Source organism: Musca autumnalis, unplaced genomic scaffold (assembly GCF_047663935.1).
Source record: "Musca autumnalis isolate F117 unplaced genomic scaffold, ASM4766393v1 scaffold_1, whole genome shotgun sequence".
Taxonomy (NCBI): Eukaryota; Metazoa; Arthropoda; class Insecta; order Diptera; family Muscidae; genus Musca; species Musca autumnalis.
In genome coordinates this window covers 293,410,283-293,422,476 of record NW_027411644.1, presented here as the reverse complement: position 1 = coordinate 293,422,476, position 12,194 = coordinate 293,410,283, and positions in this window count along the sequence as shown.

The following is a 12,194-nucleotide window of genomic DNA, read 5'->3' as shown; positions in this document are numbered from 1 at the left end:
ACCTTGCTCACCTTCGCAGGCGTACAATTTTGTCATGAAGATGATCAGAATGAACCTATTATTATGGATCCGGTTGTAACAGTGTCGTCTTCTATGTACACGAACTATTTCACCCCCAGCACCTAGGGAAATTAGTAGCCAAGCGATACCCTGTCGGCTATTTTGGCTTCTTCTCAGTTTCTTTTAAAGACTGTGAGCTAGCCAAAAAGCTAAAAGAAACCGCTGGGATATATAGAAGAACAACATCAACACTGCTCATGGATGACAACAATATACCAATTTTTGAGACAGAACATATAAAGAATATATGGAAAAACTATATTGAACAACTATTTACCGACGACCGACGTTCAATATACCAACATAATGTAAGTGCTGATATATCTGGAACCCCTATCACGAAATCGGAAGTGGAACGTGCGATCTTATCATTAAAAGATAAGAGATCAACTGGACCTGACGAAATTCCATCTGAAATTTTAAAACTTATAGATGGAGACAACGTATTATTGATTGTCCGCCTATTTAACTGTGTATATGATACTGGTCAATACCCTTACGATTGGTTAAAATCTACCTTTATTCCGATACCCAAAAAATCGAATGCAAAAAGGTGTTGTGAATACAGGCTTATTAGTCTCATGTGCCATATATTAAAAATCTTCCTCCGAATAATCCATACGAGAATATACAGCAAATGTGAAACTGCTATGGGGGAATCCCAATTCGGCTTCAAAGAAGGTATGGGTACCCGAGAAGCTCTACTATCTCTTCAAATACTTGTACAAAAATGTAGAGATGTTCATAAGGATGTGTTCATATGTTTCATAGACTATGAAAAGGCTTTCGACACTGTCAAACATGATAAACTGATAAACATACTAAGAGATATTGGGATAGAAGAAAAGGAAATTAGGTGTATAAGAAATCTATATTGGAACCAAACCGCAAGACTTGAAATAAATGGTGATGTTACAGACGAAGTCCCCATATCCAAAGGTGTTCGACAAGGCTGCATATTATCACCCCTCCTCTTCAATGTATACTCTCAGCGAATATTTTGTGAATCAGTTGAAAAAGAACGCATGGGTATAAAAATACACGGCAAGATGGTAAACAATATACGATACGCCGATGATACCACCATAGTTGCTGGCAGTATGTCTGATCTACAACATCTACTAAACAAACAGACACAAATAAGCGAAATATATGGTCTCAATATAAATATAAAAAAGACAAAATACATGGTGATCAGTAGAAAAGATAATAACATTTTTGATACAACACTAAAAATAAAGAACGAGACAATTGAGCGTGTAAAAACATTTAAATACCTTGGTGTCCTAATAAACGACAACTGGAATAATTCAAATGAAATCAATCGTCGAGTGGAGATGGCTAGAGATACCTTTTTCAAATATAAAACCGTGCTAACAAATCATGACATAAGCTTAGCAACAAAGATAAGATTTGTGAAATGTTACATTTGGTCAGTGCTACTATATGCAGTCGAAACCTGGACTATTAAAAGTGCAGATGAGAAGAAACTCGAAGCTTTCGAAATATGGATATATCGACGAATTTTAAGAATACCATATACTGCACATATAACAAATCAGGAAGTTCTTCGAAGAATGAACCATGACAGACAACTCCTGCATACTGTTAAATCGCGAAAAATCTCATACTTAGGTCATCTAATGAGAAATGAAAAATACAAATTTATACAAAACATTATAAAAAGCAAAATAGAAGGAAACCGAAACAGAGGCAGGAGGGAGACATACTGGCTAAAAAATATTCTAGATTGGACGGGATACAGAGATGAAATCAACTTACTATATGCCGCTAAAAATCGAGAGCTTACATACACTTAGATAATATCTATATTTTGAAATATATTTTTGAATATGTAAACAATAATATTGTATGATCGCTTTACATCCGAATATCGGATACGCAAATAAAGAAGAAGAAGAGCTAGCCGGAAACTTCGTATTTGCCTTGAGATGGTCTCCACACCTTGTAAACCAGATCAGGTTGCGACTGTTTTGTCACCTCCAGAATCCCTTTTTTCCCTTGGTTATTGGTCTTTACAGCTCCTAAACCTTCCCAAGAACTGAAGGTTCCGTCAGTGCAGTTTTTGGAAGACTGTGACCAATCCGCATTGGTCGAAGACTTTCCTTATGCGCTGAGAGGGAATTTGAAGGTCTCAACTACTTCTCAACCATTCCCTGCTCCTAAACCTTATCAGGTTGCGTTTGTGCCATAACTTTTGAAAGCATCCTGGCATTAGAAATGAAGGTTTCACAGGTCGTCACATCCATAGGGGTCTTGACAGGAATCTCCCCTATTTATTTATTTATTTATTTCATCTACCGAGCTATGCTCTCACACTTGGTGGATTTTTGGAAGAGTGTGAACTATCCGCATTGGTCGGAGACTTTCCTTCTGCATTGAGAGGGATCTGATCGTCTCAACACCTTCTCAACTATCACAGGTTACGATTGTGTAGTCATCATCATATTCTTTTTTTATATGGAGGCGGTAACTAATTGCCTTCCTAGGTTGTGTCATATCCTTCGAAACCGTCCATTGCAGTCACCTTCATATTTGGGTCATTCCTGCACTTAATGGGCGAATTTCGCTGCTAGAAAGTTCCTTTGTTGCAGGATGAGATGAGGTTTATATTCAGCAAAACAACCGTTTTCTGAAGAATCCCCACCTACCAACTTTCTCTCCCAATGCTGCCTGCCTAAGAAATAATAGTTATAGGTTTATACGACTTCAACAAGGCCGGTACAATGTAATAAAACGGTTCAAATTTTTTCCGATCACTGTTGTTGCCGGTATGCTCTCTTCATTGATACTTTGGGGGACTCTCTCCTTGGTGAGGTTGTGGAGAACCCTGTTCTGTGAGTTTAAATTGTCACTTCTGTCGTTTAGTTCCGGATTTTGTAGTCATCGCTCACTCCTAGGGTTGGTTTTTATGTTCCGCAGAAGCTTGGGCTGCTAAGAATAGTATTACGGGAATCCCTGTCATTGTCCATTTTTTTTTTTTTGTTAAAGTCAGGGAGAGGGTTTTTAATGCACTTTTGTAAAAGAAGAAAGTGAGGAAAAGATGATGGCAGGGTACCAACCGAAGGTAAATTTTCCGGTTTAAAGGTTTTTAGGTATATCCACGAAACATCGATTTTGTGGAGGTGCTGTGACATAGCCAACTTACCACGACAGTGACTTCGCAGTTAAGCCGGTTACTCGTTGAGTCGACCAGGTATCAACGAGGCTCCATTGAAGGATACCGATAGACACGTAGTGGCTTAATACTTTCGGTTAGGAGATCTCTTTTTATATCATCAGCCTTTATGCTAAAGAGGTGTATACGCAGACCTTGAGCCATGTCGATTTAATGTTTCAAAATTTGGTCCTCGTAATATTTCTTTCAAATATAGTTCGAATATGAACTTTATCCATTCACTCTTTCGAGTAACTCACAAATTAAAATTTCAAATTTTTCGTACAAGTGCAAATTAAGAACATGGTCGGACCGTTTTATTTTTTTGCAACAGGTTGTCTTCGCGGTCCCTATAACTAATCCTAAAGCTCAAATCGGCGCATTCCTTCAGGTCCATCACCCACAAAATTACAACTCTTTTACGCTAAATTTCAGTTTAAGGCTACTTTTGGAATAATGTGGCTGAAGGTATGTATTTGCCGACAAAGCTGACTGACGCTTTTTTAATTTTTAGATACGATATCACTATCAGGATAGCATTTAGCCTTCGCATTTTATCAGGATTGTTACTAATGGCGACAGATGATGCCCTCTGTAAGTAGTGGTTGATGTATGATTTTTGTGTTGTGCACATCTAATAAATTACTTGAAGTTCACGGTACATATTATACAGTCCATATACAATGCTTTGAGCAAAGTTTAGTCATGTATACAAAAATCCTTCTCCTACCATTTAGTTATTAAATCCACCCAGAAGTCCTGTTTTCATTTTCAAATATTTCCTTATCTTCCTTATTACCCCAAATTTTTATACCCTCAGCCTTTAGGCTAAAGAGGGTATTTACACTTTGATACGACCAAAAAAGTGCCTCATCGAAATAATGGTTTTAGACCCCAAGTATGTTTGTACGATATCCGTTTCAGACAATTTTGAGTAGATCTAGCAATGTCCGTCCGTCTGTCTGTCTGTCCGTCTGTCTGTCTGTCTGGCTGGCTGGTGCGCACGATAACTCTCGAACGTATCAATCGATTCGGTTCACATTTTGGGTATCGAAATATTTTGTCCAGATTCGATTTAAGTTCGAAGATCGGTCCACTCCTTCAGGTACCTCCCCCACAAATGTTCAAAAATTGTCGCAAAAGTTGTGCGCACGATAACTCTTGTAGGGAATAACCGATTTGGTCCATACTTTGCACATCGTGTAATTTCTACCAAACTTAGATGAGGTTCCAATATGGACTCAATCGGTCCACTCCTTCGGGTACCTCCCACACGAAATTTCGGAAAAGTTCAGTTTAGGACCTGGTCTCTAATCGATTTGTTTTTTGATTACGCATGTTAGATTCGCTGTCCACTATACGACGCTGTACGTTTCATTAGGGGCAAGTCCATACTTCCTGAGAAAATAGCCTGAAAGTTACAAAAAACCCTATGTGCAGTGGTTGGAGCGCAAGATAACTCTCGAACGGATCTGCCGATTCGGTCCAAAATTTGGCTTTCGTAATATTTTGTCCAAACTTAATTCAAGTTCAAAGATGGATTATATGGGTCCACTCCTTCCGGTACCTCCCCCACAAAAGTTCGAAAATGTTCGGAAAATTTGTGCGCACGATAACTCTTGAAGAGAGTAACCGATTTGGTCCATATTTTGCACATTATGAAATTTCTACCAGACTTAGATGAGGTTCCAATATGGACTCAATCGGTAAACTCCTTCGAGTACCTCCCACACAAAATTTCGGAAAAGTTCAGTTTAGGATCTGCTCTCGAATCGCCTTGGTTTTTGTTGTAACATATTGTATTCACTGTCCCCTATACGAAGGTACAAGTTTCCTTAGGGGCCAGTCCATACTTCCTGAAAAAATAGATGAGGTTCCAATATGGACTCAATCGGTCCACTCCTTCGGGTGCCTCCCACACAAAATTTTGGATAAGTTCACTTTAAGACCTGCTATTGAATCACTTTGATTTTTGTTGAAGCGATTTGCATTCGCTACCTCCATTACGAAGGTAATAGTTTTTTCAGGGCAAGTCCATATTTCTTGGGAATACAGCCCGAAAGGTGTAAAAACCCCTATGTCACCATATGTGGCGGTCGGAGAGCACGATAACTCTCGAACTGTTTAACCGATTTGGTCCAACATTTGGTCTTCGTCATATTATCCAAACTTAGTTTCATGGGCAATACCGCTCCACAAATGTCGGTACTTCTCCCCTATATTTAAAAAATGTCGCTAAAATGCTAGGACGATATCACTTGAATGGGGCAACCAATTTGGTCTAAACTTTGGATCTCCTAATATTTTATCAAAATTTAGTTTAACTTCTAAAATGGTCAATATCGGTCCTCCCTAAGGGTACATGCCCTACAAAAGTTCAACATTTGTGTCTTAGTGTAGTTAATTCCTAATCCACATTTTTGTCGGCAAGTTCATATGTCCAAAAAGGGACACACAATTCTGAAGAGACCTTAAATACATGCGATCTGTCCGGAGGTGGAAGTTTCGCTTCACATTGGCTGAGGTATATATCTGTCGGCAAAGCCGACTGACACTTTTTTACTTGTTACTGAATGACATTTTAAAGACGTCAATAAAATTGTCATTAAATTTTTTTCCTTCAACCCAACCGTGGTTGAAATTTCAATTCTTAGCTCAACTGCAGATATTGGCCATTAGAAAATTTAATATTGCAACAAAATTCAATAAACTATAAAATTCAATATGACCAAAACATTAGAAAAGGAAATTATCAAATGTGGAACAGACACACCCACAAATGTTCGTTGTCGATACATGTGGTATGGATGAAGAACACTCGTATACAACTGACCACAAATTACGCACATTCACACTCATGCACAGGCACCAAGAAACACACAAACTCACACATACAAATAAATTCAAATCCCTATCATAGTGAAATACGAAGATAGGCCTAACCACACGACACATACGCACGCATTCACCCACTGCCAACGACACACATGCCACATTTATTACGGATGTCCTTAATTTATCTTAAGTTGGCAGGATACACTCATACCCCGCCCCCTTAAAACAGAAAATATGTGAACATTCATTCTTGTTCAATGTGAGTGTGTGTTTGTAAAAAAACCATCGGCTCTGCTACCCTCAATATGTTATAGATTTTTATTTATTTATTATCAGTAAATTGGAATAGTTAAAAGTGAATTAAGGGCGAAGGGGCAGGGGGATTTATTGGTAGTAAGGCAGTTATGACTACTGCACCGGACATTTGTACAAGACCTGTCCATCCATAATGAGGACCGGATATCTGTTTAGAATTGAAATCATAATTTACGGGGAAAACATATCTAAGACAACATTTGAATCGAATACTACAGCCCTGTGAACTCCAACACAGTTTTCATTCTCTCTTTCAAAACTAAACGTAAATATGTATGTAAATAATGAATTGAACTTTAAATGAATGCAGGTCTTCTCGCATTTGGGCCCCATGTCTATGTGTTTGGTCTGTTTGTCATATAAACGTAGTTATATTTAATATTTTCTTTATTATTAGTATATTTTGCTGTTGTTTGGGATTATTACAATTCGTTTGTTACGTTTCCTTTGCTGTTGATATATTTTGGGCTAAAGCTTCTTCTATATGCTATTCCGGCAGACGGCATATAAACTCATGGATTTCCAGTGAGGCTGCCACAGCTACTACTACATCTGTAACTACATTTAGCCAAAAGATGTCTATAACTTCGTATTGTATTCTTCCTTAAGTTATGAATTTGGCCCATAGCCCATTGTGTCTCGCCTCGTCTAGTCTCATGGCTGGATGGATGGATGTACGTGTCTAGTTTGTCTTTTAAATCATGCAAATGAATTTGCATTTAATTAAATTCCATATCTATTGATTTGTTCGAGAGCAGCAGATTATTGTGTTGTTTTGATGTGTGTGTGTGTTTTGGTTATTTTCCGGAAGAATAAAAATAAACTGAATTTTGAATTTGGATTTTTTTCTTCGGTTTTGTAAATGAAATATTTTTTTGTGGCAAGGCATATCAATTGCGTGAGAAATTTGAGATTCAGCAAAAAAAAAAAAACATCAGTAATGAACTTGTATTGAAGAATGATTTACAATGAGAAGGATAAAGAAAAAAATATTTTATGTGTATATTTTTCATTAAAGAAGAAATAATTTTAAGATCACTGTAAATAAAACAAGTAAGAAAACACTATAGTCGGACGGGGCTGACTATTTGATACCCTACTCCACTACTTTTGCATGATCTTTTGGCGGATAAGAATACATTTTCATAACAATTTATAATGAACATATGGGCCGACAAACATATAAAGCCAGGTGGGACCAATATTTACTATTGAATAAACCAGAAGTAGCATAAAAAATTTAAGAAGCTGTAGATAAATGAAAATCTAGAATTTTCTCTGTCACGATTCAGAAAATTTCTTTACCGTCATATAATGACAACAAGAAAGAACAAGTAAGAAACGACTATAGACGGACGGGACTGACCATGTGATACCCTATACAACTATATCTGGATTTCTTTTTCATGATTGCGACTTGTTGCTGCCGTCCGGTCATATATACATTGCATTTTGTACATTGTCATTACTAGAAGATCCCAGCGTTAAATGAAGGTCCCCGAGCTAAATTGTGTATTCTACACAAATTATATGAAGATCGGTACCACCAAATGTGTGCTGGATACAATATTTCGAGGTGTTACATGATTTTTTAACAAACATAATGCCCTCTACACAGTGTTGTGTAGGACATGATACATAATAAGAAATGGAATGAACTTTTCTCCCAAATTCAGAACTAAGAATTTACGAATGAGTTGTTTTATCCATGTGTGACAGTCGTAGTCATTATAGTTTACATATCTTAATACGTTTTATTTACTCGAAATATTAGGATCGCTATACTTAAGGCACAAACATTTCGAGATTTAACATTATGTTTGAGCAAAATCAAAAATTATACAGAAATATAAAGACCCTCAGCATCACCTAGATTATTCCGATTTCTTTCAATGTCAAAGCGTGGAATTTCTCTGTCGTGGTTTCTCTACCATGATAGCGACAATTTCTTAATAATGAAAGCTAAATAAAAATCTAGGTTTTTACACACAACAAAATACTAAGGAACCCACCTATATATTAGGGAGCAGTTCCGTTATCAAACCACTGCATTATTGCAATAATTCTATCAAGAGTTAATTGGTAGAAATATACCTCCAGAAATTTAAATATGGACTAAAACTTAAATTTTATTAATTTTAACACCAAAGTTATGGCCAATTTCACACGATCATCATCCGAAATTATTGGTATCTTTATTGACCTAAACTCTAACCTCGTGCAAAATTTTGTTAGCATTGAACTATAAATACGATGTTTTCGTTATTATAATACACTACGTACTGTGAGATCCCTTTATACATTAGGCTGTAACTCTGCCATGTGACCACCTATGTCAACATAATTGACATCAATGGAATGGTCAAGAGTTCTTCTTCCAAATTACACTTAAAGGACCGAACTGTGTCTTCAAGAATAAAGATACAGGCTGTACATTACAATTTTTTTTTTTTAAATTTTCACACACAAGTTTTGTCCGTTTAACCTGCTAAATATTTGCTGATCATTTTCTAATATTGCAAGATTCTTCTTTGTCATGAACTCGAACCTAATTTAAAAAATTCTGTCGATTGGACTATAATTGCGACCTACAGAGCAGCCGCAAAATCGGGTAAAAATGTTGTATTTGGTCCATTTCACCCGCTAAATATTTCACGATCATCACCAATTAAAATAGCGATCTATTCTGATGTGAAACCGACCTCCATACCAAATTTCGCTGCGATCGGTCCATAATTGCGGCCTGGAGTTTGATTACAATTTATAATGGACAGACGGACACACGGACGGACAGACATCGCTTTTCAAGATATGAAAAATGGTATACCACACGTCGAATATTTCGCGGTGTTACATGATTTTTTAGCAAAACAAACTTATAATACCCTTCCCACATAATTATTGAGCAAAACACTTTAATTCATTCACTTAAATTATAAATATGCAATTATCTCCTGACTTAGAAACTTCATTCACACCTTTAAAATGTTTTAGACACTTTAATCGCGTCCTTAAAATGACTGGCATATTTTATCCACGCATTAAAATGACTTAGGTACTTTATCCACCTCCTTAAAATGACTTAGATTCTTTATCTATGCCTTTCCAATGACTTAGATGCTTTATCCACGTCCTTAAGATGACTTAGATACTTAATAAACGCCTTTAAAAAACTTAGATCTTTATCCACCTTCTTAAAATGACTTAGATTCTTTATTCACGCCTTTCCAATGACTTATATACTTTATCCACCTTCTTAAAATCACTTAGATGCTTCATACACGTCCTTAAGATGACTTAGATACTTAATAAGCGTTTTTAAAATGACTTAGATACTTTAATTAAGCCTTTAAAATGACTAAGATATTTCATCCAAGTACTTAAAATGATGTAGATACTTCATCCACGCCTTTAAACTGACTTAGATATTTTCAAACGTCCTTTAAATTATTTAGATACTTCATGATGTAGATACTTTGTCCACGCATTTCAAGCGACTGAGATTCTTTATCCTCGCCTTTAAAATGATTTATATACTTTATTGACGCCTTTAAAATGGCTTAGATACTTTATCCTTGCCTTTAAAATGATGCAGATACAGATACACCCCTTTAATATACTTATACCCTATAGCCAACCCCTTTAAATTGACTTAGATACTCTATCCACGTATTTAAAATGACTTACATAATTTATCCACGCCTTTAAAACGACTTAGATACTTTATCCACGCCTTTAAAATGACGTATATACTTTATCCACGACTTTAAAATGTCTTACATTCTTTATTTAAACTTTACCTACGCCTTTAAACTGAAATAGATATTTTATCCACGCCTTTATCCATGCTTTAAAATGAGTTTGATAATAATACACGCCTTTAAAAGACTTTGATAATTTATCCACGCCTTTAAAATGACTTTGATAATTTATCCTAGCCTTTAAAATGACTTTGATAATTTATCCACGCCTTTAAAATGACTTTGATAATTTATCCACGCCTTTAAAATGACTTTGATAATTTATCCACGCCTTTAAAATGACTTTGATAATTTATCCACTCCTTTAAAATGACTTTGATAATTTACCCACGCCTTTAAAATGACTTTGATAATTTATCCACGCCTTTAAAATGGCTTTGATAATTTATCCACGCCTTTAAAATGATTTTGATAATTTATCCAAGCCTTTAAAATGACTTTGATAATTTATCCACGCCTTTAAAATGACTTTGATAACTTATCCACGCCTTTAAAATGACTTTGATAATTTATCCACGCCTTTAAAATGACTTAGATACTTTATCCATGTTTTAAAATGATGTAGATACCATATACACCCCATTAAAATGATAATTAGATATTTTATCCACACCTATAAAATGACTTAGATACGTTATCCACTCCTTTAAAATGGCCTATATACTTTATCCACGTTTTAAAAATGACTTAGATACTTTATCTACGCCTTTAAACTGACATGGATATTTTATCGACGTCTTAAAATGACTTAGACACTTTATCCTTAGATACTTACGTCCTTGATTAGATATTTTATCGACGCCTATAAAATGATTTAGATTCTTTATCCACGCCTTTAAAGTGACTTTATCCACGCCTTTAAAATGACTAAGATACTTTACCCACGCCTATAAACTGGCATATGTACTTTATCCACGCCTTTAAAATTACTTAGATACTTTATCCACCCCTTTTAAATGACTTAGATCTCTTTCCGCGTTCATAGAATGACTTAGATAATGTATACGTGCCTTTAAATTAGCTCAGATACTTTATACACAACTGCTACTTTATTTACGTCCTTAAAGTGACTCAACTACTTTATCCACGTCCTTATAATAAATTAAATACTTTATCCACGTCCTTAAAGTGACTTCGACACTCTATTGATGTACTGAAAGTGGCATAGATACTTTATCCATGTCCTTAAAATAGCTTAGAAAATTTATCAGCGTCCTTAAAAGAGCTTAGATAATTTATCTATGTCCTTAAATACCTTAGATAATTTATCATAGCCCTTATTCAAATAATATTTATTCATTGCCTACATCGTATGAATAAAGTGTCCTGGTTATCTATACAAATACATAATGTATTAAAATTTATTGGATATTTTATCTAGCTCATATTCATGTTCATCCAAAGACATTGCATGAGCACTATGAACATTTTAAAATTTGCTCTATACTCGAAAAGTGTTTTTAAAGGACTTCAGTACAGCAATGATGTGGATAATTGTTCTTGTAAATCCTATTTAATTTAACTAAATCTTATTATCCAAATGATGTGGATAAACCACTGATTGTTGAGCTTTTTATTTTTTTTTGTTTTCTAAAATTGTTTTCATATCATGTAAATTATCTCAATCTAAAATTCCTTTCCTCTTTTTAGATGTCCAAAAAATCCATTACTCATTACTAAAATGGTCCCCGTTTTTTTCTATTTAGAAGAACGAAATTGTGAATCTACTGATTTCTTCTTCTTTTTCAGTAAATGAATGAATGTTCGATGACTATTTGTAATGTCATGGGTGGTTGGAAATATCTTTGGCATGCATAAATATACGGAAAACCAATACTTGTGTGCACACACATATAGCCTTACAATCACACGCAATGTTAAACCAAATCGACATACAGCAAATGAAAACATGGGCTCACACACAAAACGCTTCATGGAAATGAAAGGATATCCTGTTTTTGTATCTCCGATGATGATGATGTAGACGATGATATTGTGGTGTGATATGTTTTTGGTCATTGATTCTATATGAGTTTGATTAAGAG